General features: G+C 45.7%; 1 protein-coding gene across 7 annotated transcripts in view; it reads left to right on the plus strand.

Moving 5' to 3' along the window:
• The window catches only part of Bicdl1 (BICD family like cargo adaptor 1), an 88,305-nt gene that overhangs the window by 37,106 nt on the left and 37,440 nt on the right, over window positions 1-13,759 (plus strand).

Raw genomic sequence — 13,759 nt, forward strand, 5'->3', positions numbered from 1 at the left:
AGTGCCCTCGGAGGTTGAAGAAGGTGTGGGGTCCCTTGAAACTGGGGTTGAAAACAGCTGGGAGCTGTTGCATGGGTGCTGGGAATCAAACCTGGATCCTTGACAAGAGCAAACAGTGCTTAGTCACTGAGTCGTTTCATATGCCTGCCTGCCTTTCTTCTCTTCTCCTGTCTGTCTGTCTGTCCATCTGTCCGTCTGTCTGTCTGTGTATTCTGGGGCTCTATCTCGGGTCCTCCTGATTGTTCCATCTCCCCAGCCCTGAAGAATCTTTTTTTTTAATACGAATTGAGAACTGGAACCCAAAGTTGATGGTAGGGCTTCATGAATGTTTAGCTGGGCGTTTGGTGGTGCACAACTTCAGTCCTAGCTCTCAGGAGGCCGAGGCAGGCGGAGCTCTGTGAGTTGGAGGCCAGCCAACATGGTGAGTTTCAGGACAACCAGTGCTGCATGGAGACCTTGTCTTATAAACAGACAGACAGCAGGAAAGGGAAGAAGCTAAGTAACCTCAGCAGATTGTTATTTCTCCACACTGTGTTGCTTCCCAGTGACTTCTCAGAAAACAGTCCTGTAGCCGGTGGTGAAAGCCTCCAAGGCCAGTCCTTGCTACAGCACTGCTGCTTCCAAGGTAACCATGAGATGGCCTGTAATCTGTGTGAGGCAGATGTGACAAATATTTTTACTGACAAGTACCCAGTGTTAATGATAGAATACCCCACTGGTGTATTCGTAGGATACTTGGCTGCTGTATTCAAGATTTAAGCTTTTTCCACATTGCATGTTTGAACATTTTAGTAGAAAATACTTTATAAAAAAATAAAGAAGCAGGGACACCCCCCCCGTAAGAAAATAGCATTATGTTTAAATTCTGATTATTCTGTGCAAAGTGGATATAACAAATATGACAAAAAGTTTCAGGTCTAATTTATATAGAGTTTTGTGATGGTTGATAATTAGGGACAGAGGTTAAAAAGGGAGGGAAGTTTTATTCAAGGAATGGGCAGGATTTAGTGATAGAATGTTTAATATCTAAGACGTATTTGCTCTTGCTGAAAATGGAACCCATTTCACAGCAGTGAGATTTTTTTTTTTTTTTTTTTTTTTTTTTGGTTCTTTTTTTCGGAGCTGGGGACCGAACCCAGGAGATTTTTTTTTTTTTACACTTTTCTTTTCCCTATTGTAAACAATCTTAAGTAGAAAATAAATTCATATACTATTTTCTTTCTACAACAAATGGGTCTTGTCTGGGCCTGGCCCAGTTCTAAGGCCTGAGACTGTGACTAGCAAGCAGGGCAGAGGCCCTGACCTTTTGGAACCTAGTCAAGGGCAGAGAGATAGCAATTCAGTCTACAAAGGACTGTACAGGGGGTGAAGTAAGTGGTGCAGAGAAAAAGTAAACAGAGGAGGGTAGCATGAATTCAGTACATTGTGTTGCAAACTACCTTAGACCAGTTAATAAAGGACAGAAGTTTATTTACCTCGTCCTGGAGGCTGGGAGTCTGTGGCCTAGTGTGAGCATCCGACAAGGCTCCTGGCAGCCCCGTAACAGCAGAGGGACTCACAGAGCTGTTGTGCTAGCCCAGGACGGGGACAGTTTCCCTCTCCCACCCCCTCTTACTCTTCTCTCATACAGTCCCCCTGCCTCACTCTTTTCAGCCTGTTTCCCTCTCTCCTGTACCCCCTCCCATCTCCCTTCAGAAAAGAGCAGGCTGCCAAGAGACAACCACTAAACCAACAAAACAAAATATAGCAAGTCAAGGCAGCAGCCCTCACACCAAAGCTGGACAGGGCAACTCAACAGGAGGAAAAGAGTCTCAGGAGCAGGCAAGAGTCAGAGACGCATCTGCTCCCCATAAGAGTCCCACAAAAACACCACGCCAGCAGCCACAGCGTACATGCAGAGGACATGGTGTAGACCCCAGCAGGGCCCTGCTCCACCTCAGGCTCTGTGAGCCCTATGTGCCCTGCTTGTATTCACTGGGCCACGTTCTCCTGGAGTCCCCCTATGACGTCTACAGTCCTTCCATCTCCTCTTCCACTGGATTCTCTGAGCTCTGGGGGAGGGACCCAGGGGAGAACTCTAGGGTTTGTGTGTGTGTGTGTGTGTGTGTGTGTGTGTGTGTGTGTGTGTGTCCAATATCTGGCTATGGGTCTCTGCATCCATTCCAATCTGCTGCTAGAGGAAGTCTCTCTGATGACAACTGGATAAGGCAATTTATGAGTATAGCAGAATATCATCAGGAATCATTCCATTTGTGTGTGCGTGCGTGCGTGCGTGTGTGTGTGTGTGTGTGTGTGTGTGTGTAAGTAAGCATGCGTGCACATACATAAATGTATGTCTCTGGTTCCAGGCTTCTAGGCAGTGTCTGGCATGGGCCCCCTCTCATGCATTGGGGGCATCAAGTTAAATCAGGCATTGGTTGGCTGTTCCCGCAAGTTCTGCACCACCATTGTCCCAGCATATCTTGCAGGCAGAACAGATTGTAGATCAAAGGATTTGTGGCTGGTTGGTGTCCAGGTTTGTCTTTCAGTAGCCCACAGAGAACCTGTTCACGATAAAGAGACTAGCATGTAGGAGTGAGGGTTCCATGCAGGCCCCAGCTTGACCTTTCTGTGTTTGGTGAGCTTGTGGATGTTGTCCTGGGCAATGGGGCCCTTGCTGTGAGTTCACTAGGGGCAATCCTCTGCCTGCCATCAGCCTGGGTTGTTTGGGGATCTCCACAGTAACCCTACTCCACCCCCAGCCAACAACTCAGCTGAATGCAGCCCAAACCCACCATTGGAAGCCTTGCTTAGCTTCAAGAATGGCCAGTTCAGACTCCATATTCCGGATTCCTAGGAGGCCTCAGTAGAATCATCTTCATACATTTTAGAAAGTTCCCTCTGAGCTAGGTTTTCATGTCACCCCTGGATGCCCCCCCCCACTTCCAGCCATCTCTCCTTCCACCCTCTCCCTCCCTCTCTCTCCCCTTCCTGCTCCTCCTGCTCCCATCCCTCCTTGCTCCTAGTCCACCCACAGTATCCAGTTCTCTTTTTCCGGGGAGATCTATGTGTCCCCCTGTTGCAGGAGATTTGATCACACTGTGAACCCGAGGTTGTATTATTTACTGGAAAAAAAAATCCTTTTTTCTAGTCGTGGTGCAGCTCAGCCCTTAGCACATATCTTTAATTCCAAACAATGAAGGTAATGTCATTTTATAGAAGGAACCGCCTGTGTTTGAAAGTAATGTCTAATTGAGTGGCAAACAAAGTGATGAGTCAGAGGAAGATTTGACAGAAAAGAATATGCCCAACTCTCAGGAGAACAGAGAAGAAAGAAAGGCTAAGAGCTTAAGAAAGAACAGTGCAGACAGAGCACGGAGCGGGTGGGGTGGGGTGGGGCATGGCAGGCAGGCAGCTTTCCTGGGACTGTTGTACAGAGACAGGTTGAAGACAGAACAAGCCAGAGAATGAGGAGTCAGAAGATTAGAAGAGATCACCAAAGTTAGGTTGAGGCCAAGCAGAGCCATTCAGGAGAAGCCAAGAGACAGAAGCCAGATTGAGTCAGTCAGCTTGGAGAGGAGTTCGGACCAGAACAACTGAGAGGACCAGCCAGCCAGAGTTCAGAAAGAGCTAGAAAAGGTGAGCTCATTCATCAGCAAGTCTGAGTCTGAAAACACGCTGGGCCTGAGTACATTGTCCAGAGGCCGGAGGCTTCCAGGACTGGGTGTATGTTAGCAGACGGGGTAGTGAGCCTCCACGGTGACAATTACTCCAGGCAGATAAAAATACTTCACATCCACCCCTCGAGCCTTCCTCTGGACCTGACCTCTCTGGGTCTGTGGGTTGATTATAATTTAATTAACAGCTAATATCTGCGTGTAAGTGAATACACACACACACACACACACACACACACACACACACACACACACACACACACCACACCCCATATTTGTCTTTCTGGGTGTGGGTTACTCAGGATGATTTTTTTCTAATTGCATCCTTTTGCTTGCCAGTTTCGTGTCATTTTTTTAAAATGGCTGAGTAATACTCCATTGTGTAAATGCACCACACTTTCTTGGCTTGGGGGACAGCTAGGTGGTTTCCAGTGTCTGGCTATTATAAACGAAACTTCAGTGAGCGTACTTGAGCAAGTAGCCTTGTGGGAGCATGGAGCATCCTCCGGGTGTATGCCGGGAGCTGGGGCAGATTTCCAATTTGATGAGGAATCACCATTGATTTTCGTCGTGACTGTACAAGTGAGCACTCCCAGCACGGTGGCGTGGGAAGTGCTCCACATCCTTGCCAGCGTGAGCCGCCACTTGTGTTATTGATCCACTTGTGTTATTGATCCTACCCACTTTGACAGGTGTCATGTGGAGCCCCAGCGCTTTTGGTTTGTGTCTCCCTGATGGCGAGGCGTGTTGAGTATTTAAGTATCTGCCAGTCATTCGAGAGTCCTCTGGAGAGTTCTCTGCAGATTTGTGCCCCATTTTAAGTTGGGGTACATTTAAATTGGATTATTTGTTGTTTTTGATGACTGGTTTCTTGAATTCCTAGCTGTGGACATTCCACGTGTGGAATAGTCTTAAACAGTAAATCCCATTCTGTAGGCTGCTGTCTGTCCTGTTGACTCACAGAAGCTTTTCAGTTTCACGAGGTCCCATGTATTACGTGTTGGTCGTAGTGCCTGCACCCTTGGTATTCGGTTCAGAAAGTCCTCTCCTGTGCCAATTCATGCACGGTCGTTGCCCACGTTTTCTTCTGTTAGGGTCAGTGTACCTGGTTTTATGTTGAGGCCTTTGATCCACATGAACTTGAGTTTTATGCAGGGTGATAAGTATGGGTGTGTGTTTGCTTTGTTTTACATGCAGACATTGCAGTTTGACCAGCACCATTTGTGGAAAGAGTTAACGCCAGTACTCCTCAAACTTATTCCACAAAATAGACTTAGAAAGAACATTGCCCAATTCATTTTGTGAGGCCACAGTGACCCTGATACCCAAGCCATATAAAGACTGAACAAAGAATTGCAAACCAATTTCCCTTATGAACATCAAAAATCCTCAATAAAATACTTGCAAACTGAATCCAAGAACATGTCAAAAACATCATCCACCATGATCAAGTAGGCTTCATCCCAGGGATGCAGGAATGGTTCAGTATACTAAAACCCATCAGTGTAACCAACCAACCATACAAACAAACTGAAAGAAAAGAATTCACATAATCATCTCATTAGATGCTGAAAAAGCCTTTGGCAAAATCCAGCACTCCGTCATGATAAAAGTCCTGGAGAGATCAGGGATACAAGGCACATACCTAAACATAATGAAGGCAATCTACTGTGAGCCGACAGCCAACATCAACTCACATGGAGAGAAACTCAAAGCAGCTCCACTAAAATCAGGGACACAAGGCTGTCCACTGTCTCCATCTACAGTATAGTGCTTGAAGTTGGAGCTGGGGCAGTAAGACAACTGGATTGGAAAGAGTGAAGTTAAAGTAACGTTGTTCGCAGATGATTTGATAGAATACATAGTGACCCTGTGAATTTTCCCCAGGGAACTCCTATAGCTGATAACACTTTCAGCTAAGTGGCTGGATGTAAGATTAATTTAAAAAACAAAAAACCAACTCAGTAGCCCTCCTATATACAAATGCAAACAGACTGAGAAAGAAGTCAGGGAAACTCCTTTACAGTAGCCTCGAGAAATAGAAAATGTCTTGGGTAATGCTTACCAAGCAACTGAAGGACTTGTTGAAGATCTCAGAAGAGGAAGAGCTCCCATGCTCATGGATCGGAAGGATTAACACAGTGAAAATGGCCAACCCTCCAGAAGTAATCTCCAGAGTCCATGCAGTCCTTATCACAATTCCAACACAGATCCTCACATACCCTGAAAGGACAAAGCTCAGCTCCATGTGGAAAAATAAACCCAGGACATCTAAAGCGGCCCTGAGCAGTAAAGGAGCCACTAGAGTCTCAGTACCCCTTACAGCGTGGGCCACGGAGCTGTAGAACCTGCACGGCCCTGGGTAAACACAGTGACCAGGAGTTAGACAGAAGAACAAACAGAAATCCACATAGCTACAGATATCTGAGAGAGAGAGAGAGAGAGAGAGAGAGAGAGAGAGAGAGTGTGTGTGTGTGTCTGTGTTTATGTGTGTGTGAATATATATGTATATGTGTATGTATGCATGTGTGTATACGTATGTGTGAATATATATGTGTGCCTATGTATATATACATGTGAATATATATGTGTGTGTATTATGTGTATGCGTGTGCAAATATGTGTGTGATATTTGTGTGTGTGTGTGTGTGTGTGTGTGTGTGTGTGTGTGTATGTGTGTGCACGCGCCAGAAATATACCCTGAAGAAAAGGTCTCTTTCTCTTACAAAGCCACTAGTCCCTTCTTAGGGCCACCATCATGATCTCATCTAAGCCGATTTTACCTTTCAAATTCTTGGCTTGTGGGGTTGGGGATTTAGCTCAGTGGTAGAGCGCTTGCCTAGGAAGCGCAAGGCCCTGGGTTCGGTCCCCAGCTCCGAAAAAAAGAACCAAAAAAAAAAAAAAATTCTTGGCTTGTAAATTTCATCAGTGTGAATTTGGAGATTAATTTTTGCAACGTATGAATTGGGAGAGGGCACACATTCAAACAGTGATAGGGAGCCTTTCTGGTAAGACAGCATTTTAGGAGAGTCCTGAGTGACGAATGGGCCTGGTGAATATTAGAAGAAGAATCTTTCAAGCAGGATAGTGGTAGGAGGGCCACAGTGTTGAGGGCAGCAACTGAGAAAATGTGGCACAGAAAAGACAAAAGGTAAGCAAGGTGGGAGGGCCTTACGAAAGCTCAGCAGGTGAGAGTGGTGTATGGAGAAAACTGTCCCTGCCAGCTGCTCTGACCCCCACATATAGACAGGAATGTGTGCACACACATACATAGAGACAAATAAACATTTAATAACTTTTTTTAAGATTTATTTATTTATCTATTATAATTGTCTTCAGACACACTACAAGAAAGAGCATCATCTTATTACAGGTGGTTGTGAGCCACCATATGGTTGCTGGGATTTGAACTCAGGACTTTTGGAAGAGCAGTCAGTGCTCTTAACCTCTGAGCCATCTTTCCAGCCCTTAATAACTTTTTTAAAAGGTGGCTTGAGATGGGAAAGTTGTCATAAAATACTATAAGGGCGTGGAGACATGGCTCAGAGGTTAAGAGCATGTGCTGTTCTTCCAGAGGATTCCATACCCACATCAGACCGCTCATAACCCAGCCTCGGGGATCCAGTGCCGCTTCCTAACCCCCGAGGACACACTCATGAAGAAAAACAGAAGTATTGTTATAAGAAGTATGTTGTACTTATTCTGAAACCAAGGCTTCTAGAGTCTTGAAGCAGTCACATGACCTGACTTGAATACCGAAAGATGCTCTATGGCCCAGGCGAATAAGCCAGGAGACCAGTAAATGACTGCAGCTAGCAGTCTAGATGAGTAGTCCACACAGTGCTGGATGGGACCAGGCTGTGAGAGTGGTGCAGGGAGGAGGCGTAGGCTGCTAGGTACTTATTTCACTCAATAAATACTTGCAGGGTCCTAACATGCCAGGCGCTGTTCTGACCGCAGCATAAATACCAGCGTGTCGTTCTTTAATGTCAGCATGCCTCTGAGGCACATGTCGGAGGGTAAAGTCACAGGATTGTAAAGAAGGCATAAGTCACAGGGGCTCTCATAGCTGGGGAGCAGGCGAGTGTAGTGGTGGATCTGCCCAGGCTAGGCGGATAGCTCCTGAGTACAGTGGCTGGGTTGTGTGTGTGTTTACACGGCTTATCGGGGTTGGCAGGGAGGGCAGCATATCCAGGTGTAGGCCCCAGAGTCAGGAGTTTGGATTTTAAACATGCCGGACACAGTCAAGAGCTGTGTTAGTAGGCAGTCCCGGGTGAGGGAATCTGACTTCAAGGGACAGGCAAAGGTGAGATAAGTTGCAAAAGAGATCTCAAAGCATTTCAGGAAGAAATACCAATCTGATGTTTGTTCTTATCATAAATCTGACCAGAGGTCAATATGAGGACAGTCTGTGCCCTAGGCCACACCGCCCTGTGGTCGCATTGTCTCGGACCTTAGCCTCAGTTTATAAAAGAGGATGAATTCTACTTTTTTTTTCTTTTCTTTTTTTCCCCGGAGCTGGGGACCGAACCCAGGGCCTTGCGCTTGCTAGGCAAGCACTCTACCACTGAGCTAAATCCCCAACCCCTGAATTCTACGTCTTACATGGTGTCCTTCGATAAAATAACAAACGTTAGGTAGACCAATGCTCAGACATGGAAAATACCTCCCAAAACTGTGTTGTCCTCCACTTCCTTGGGTCCAGTTTGTTGCCTTCAACTGAGACTAGCAGTGTGATCTGTGCTTCTGGTGTGACCCATGTCTGAATGGACAGTCTATTCCACACTTCGGTTTGTTTAATGCAGGCTCCAAAAAAAAAAAAAAAAAAAAAAATTCAGGCTCGACACAATCGTGAGTGCATGTTCGTTCCCCAGCTACTCTGTAGGCCGAGGCAGGAGAACGCTTGAGCTACAAGACTTTTGAGGCAAGCCTGAAGAATAGCAGGATTCTGACACAAAATTGGGGTGGGGGGTTCTGGGAGTGTGGGTTAGTGGTACAGCATGTTTGAGAACCCTAAGTTCTAGTTCCAATGTGAATTCTTCCCCCTTCCCCAAAATTCAACTCTCATCTTCTATTAAATGATAACGACCTTATAAAAGAAAGGATTTTAATCGACGGTTTCTTTGGAGGGCACAGGGAAAGAATTTGTGGGTTCTAAGTATGAAAAGTTTCCACATGCAAAAGCAGTGTTGGGGTACAGGGAGACCGAAGCACAAGCAGAAATCCATGGATTAGTCATGGGTAGTTTACATCAAAGCCTGGAGAAAGTCGGCGCGAGCCTATAAGGACAAACAGTGCCTTGTACCAGTGACGGGTCATTGGAATCAGATGGAATTAGCTCTCTAATACCCTGGGGACACTGCTGGGACCTTGCTAAAGGGGCATTTCTGGGACTTAGATTAATCCTATTTCAATTTCCTACAGTCATAGCTGGGCTGACTCATTTAAGGCGTTGAAATTTTCTCTCACACAATCTGTTTTGAGTAAGAAAGTGAAGAAGAGTTAGAGACGTGGTCTCTGCATGTGTGCTGTTGGCTAAAAACTATCAAGTACAAGTGAATAAGTAAAAATGTATTCTTATTCCTTAGCCATTTTTAGGTCTAGTTAGGTCTCCTCGTAAGCTATGTGACTGCAGGAGAAAAATTTAAATACTTGTGTTTTCTAGTATTAGACACAACGGTGTCTCTGAGACATCATTGTCTTCTGTTGAGGAGCTCCTGCCCTGGTCTGTTCCTGTCCCAATTGACAGTGTGCTCCATGGGTCTCACTTGTGGTGTACCCTTCCCTGCCTTCCTGTTGGTTTGGAAGAGTTTCACAGACATCCCATACCGTCTCCCTTTGAAGGCACAAACCGTTCACGATCCACAAAGTCCACTGTTTTTCCCGCCCTGAGGTGGCACCAGGTTGTGTTCTGAGGACTTTCCTCGTTACCTCCGACGCTTTGGGCTGCTCTTTTCTGACCATTGAGGACTGGTAGACGAAGAGCCAGGATAGATTCCCTGCAGGGCTGCGACAGTTAGAGCTGCAGTTCCTTCTGTCCTCCGTTGGTCCCTCTGCCACATTGCCATGGCTTACTCGGTAAGACCTGCGCTTGCTGGTAAGCTGTTAGACTCGCCTGCATTTTATAAAGATGAAGATTGGACGTCATGGCAACAGCAGCGTCCAGCATTAGTTCACGTCATTGGACGGCCTCAGGAGGTAGCTCAGCCGGGATCAGGCAGAGTTGGCAGAGTGTGAGTGCATGGTGTAGTGACTGTTGAAGGAGAAAGTCACACTCTAAACACTGAGCCTGGAAGACATTATCCCCATGAGACTCAGCATAATTTATCTGTCTGCGCGGAGAGCATAAAGTAAGTGTTCATCCATGTTGGGATCAAATGAAGGCCAGACCATCAGATTGACATAGAGGACTGTGTTATTTATTATGAAGTCCTCAGAACACTTGAAATCTTTTCTCTCAAACCTTCTGTAAAAAGGTTTACTTATTTGTACGAATGTTTTGCCTGTGTGTATGTATGTGTATACACCACATATGTGCCAGGTGCCGATGGAGGTCAGAAAAGGGTGTCAGGTCCCCTGGAAACAGAGATACAGATGGCCATAGGCCACCGTGTGGGTTCTGGGCACCAAACATCAGTAGAGTCACCCAGCCCCTCCCTCCCTCCCTCCCTCCCTCCCTGTCTGTCTGTCCATCCGTCTGTCTGTCCGTCCGTCCATCCGTCCATCCGTCCATCCGTCCATCCATCCATCCATCCATCCATCCATCCATCCATCCGTCCATCCGTCCATCCGTCCATCCATCCATCCATCCATCCATCCATCCATCTATCCATCTATCCATCTATCCATCTATCCATCTATCCATCTATCCATCTATCCATCTATCCATCTATCTATCTATCTATCTATCTATCTATCTATCTAAACTCGCAGTAGAGGCCTGACATTGAATGATGGTCTTCCATAAATGACAGCAGAGTAGCATCTGTCCCCCCTTCTTCAGTGAACCCTTGTACTGTTGTGGCTCCTGGTCTCTGATCCTGAGGGGTTACCTTGGTGATGGGGAGTCAGAGTGGTCCTAACAAAACTACTACTGTGCTCTCTGTCTAAAGCTAGCTCAAAAGAAACAATTAGACCCGTCTTCTCTTGCTCCAGGGTGTGCATCTTTTAAATGTCAGAGTGGCTTTTACTCGTGCTGCTTCTAAACAGGACCACATCGGCTTCATCAGGCCTTTTCTGTGAACTCCCATGTGCTCACAGGCTAGACCACTGGCCTTTATTCTAGAGCAGGAATTCTTACCAGCCCTGAAAGTCATCTGGAACATGGCTGTTGGTTTTTACCCCCACCCAAAAAGGGAAGAACCTGACACGGAAGCGAAGAGTTTATGATTTACTAGTCTGACCCTCACACATGCTCATGCCATATCCTCACAAGGCTGTCTTCTTCTCACGGTGCCTGAGTTCCACATGTGCAAATTTAAATTAGTGGCTTAAATCAGATCCTATCAAGGTTTCAACTTTTTCAAATTATATATGTTCTTTATAGGAAATATCAGTATTCTATTTCAGAGTTTTACTTAATGATAATAGCTGTCTGGGGCTGGAGAGATGGCTCAGTGGTTAAGAGCACTGGCTGCTCTTCCAGAGGTCCTGAGTTCAATTCCCAGCAACCACATGGTGGCTCACAACCATCTGTAATGGGATCCGATGCCCTCTTCTGGTGTATCTGAAGAAAGCGCCTGTGTACTCAGATACATACATACATACATACATACATACATACATACATACATACACACACACACACACACACACACACACACATACATACATACATACATATTTTTTAAAAGTAGGAATGCTGCCTTCCATACAGGTTTATCAACCACTGTTCAGATGAGGACACTGGAGGTCTAAGATGGTTGAATGATTCAGAGACTTGCAGCTGTGTTTGTCCTTTCTCGTAGGCTAGTCACCAGGCTTTGCCTTGGTCCTGCCTGTGCTCAGACCGCCTGCTGGCTGGCACAGATGTGTGCCCTTTGCTCTTCATTGGCTGTTCAGCCCCAGCTGCTCAGGGCAAGGATTGTGCCTAAGACGTCATCACTCACAGTTAAGGAAACCTTGTGGATGCTCAAAGTCAAAGATTTTTTAAAGTAAACAATGTCGCTCCACAAGACTTTGTAAGCTCTCGGGTGCTGGCTGTGCCCGTTACATCTCGTGATCAGTTCATTGTAACCATAGTTCTTGATCTCCATCTCTCCACATTACCCATAGTTTTTTTAATCTCCTAAAATGATGTCCTCATGTGAGTTTACCTATTTTTAAAAGTAAAAATATTTTATTTTTCCTTGTTAATAAAATGGCACTACAGTCATCCGAAAGAAAAAGAAGATCCAGATATCTTAGGAGGAAACGAGTGTGTGTGCTCAAAAGAGAAATGGTGTAGATCTCTGGGAATGCTCAGACACTGCAGAAAGTGTTCTGTGTGCTGTTTACCAGTAGCTGGCATAGTTGTATAGTACACGGTTGTGTTTAGTTTTTTTTTAACCCTTTCATTTATGTATATATATTAATATATATAATTATATATACATTAATTTATTTAGTGTAAGAGTGCTCTGCTGCATATACATCCATAGGCTGGAAGAGGGCGCCAGATCCCATCACAGATGGTTGTGAGCCACCATGTGGTTGCTGGGAATTGAACTCAGGACCTCTGGAAGAATAGTCAGTGCTCTTAGCCACTGAGCCATCTCATCAGTCCCTACACTGTGGTATTTAAATATGCGTATAGCCGGCCAGAGAGATGCCTCAGCAGTTAATATCTAATGCTTGTATAGGGGACCAGGCAGGAGTTGGTTCCTGGCATCCATGCGGGACGGTTCATGAGTAACTGCAGCTCCAGGGGCCCCGGGCCCTCTTCTGGCTCCGTGGGTGCCTGCGTGCATGTCCACACGGTGACATGCACACACTCATGCACACACAATAAAACTAACCTGCAAGAAGTAAAATAAATGTGTATATGATGTGTGAAGAGAGCGGGATAACTGGTTTATCTGTCTCCACATAAATCGTTTCTTTGTGTCAGGAGCATTCAAAAGCTGTTCCTTTAACTTTGATGAAATATTCAGTTACCTATCGCCAACAGTGTTTATCTTACCATGACATAGGACTTGAGTTACTCTCCGAGATAACTTCATCCCACATCCACTTACCATCCTCTCTCTTCCTCCCCGCACCCTTGCTAACCTCCAGTAATACCTACTCTGCCCCTCCTACTTCTTGGAGATCAATGTTCAAGCTTCCACCGAAGGCAAAGTGTAATGTTGTGTTCCCGACTCCCTCCACCTCAGTGTGTGAGTTCTCTATGTTACTGCTGGTGACAGAATCTTAGTGTATGTTGAATACTGTGTTATGTATACATACTAATTTTGTCTTTAGCTGTTTTGATTTGCTGGGAATCAAATCTAGACTAGATTGAACACAATCGTGGTAGGATGGCTATACACTGGGAATGAAGTCTAGGGCCCATATACATTCTAGGCAGGCATCTTCCTTGTCAGCTGAGGTTGATCCATCTCTCAGCTGTTGGGAGCAGCTCTGCTTCTAAGCAGCAGGTGAGCATTCTCTCTGTATGTCTTTGTTAGTATGGTTTTCTTTTTTTTTTTTTTTTTCTTTTGGTTTCTGAGATAAGATCTCACTATGTAGCCTCAGGCTGGCCTGAAACTTGATATGTAGACACCAGGATGACCTCGAACTCTGGATCCGCCCAAGTGCTGGTATTAACAGGTCTCTTTTGTCCTTTAAATATTTTTTTAAAATTTTGTAATTGAAATCTGTTTACATCAGTTCATTCTTCCCCTTTGCTCCAGCTCCTCCCAGGTCTCCCTGACTGACTACCTCTCAGAATCAAAGCCGCCTTTCTGTCACCACTACATACCCATGAGCACACGCACACAGGTACAACCGCTGAGTCTGTCGACTGTTGCTGGTGTGGAGAGGGTTACAGGCCTGACCACTTGGTGTTGGATAAACAAAAGGGGCTCAGCCCCTGAGACGACTGATCTTCCTGTTCCCAGCTGTCCTCAGTTGCCTTTCCTTCT

The sequence above is a fragment of the Rattus norvegicus genome, chromosome 12, assembly GCF_021556685.1.
Source record: "Rattus norvegicus strain SHRSP/BbbUtx chromosome 12, alternate assembly SHRSP_T2T, whole genome shotgun sequence".
In the NCBI taxonomy this organism is placed as follows: domain Eukaryota; kingdom Metazoa; phylum Chordata; class Mammalia; order Rodentia; family Muridae; genus Rattus; species Rattus norvegicus.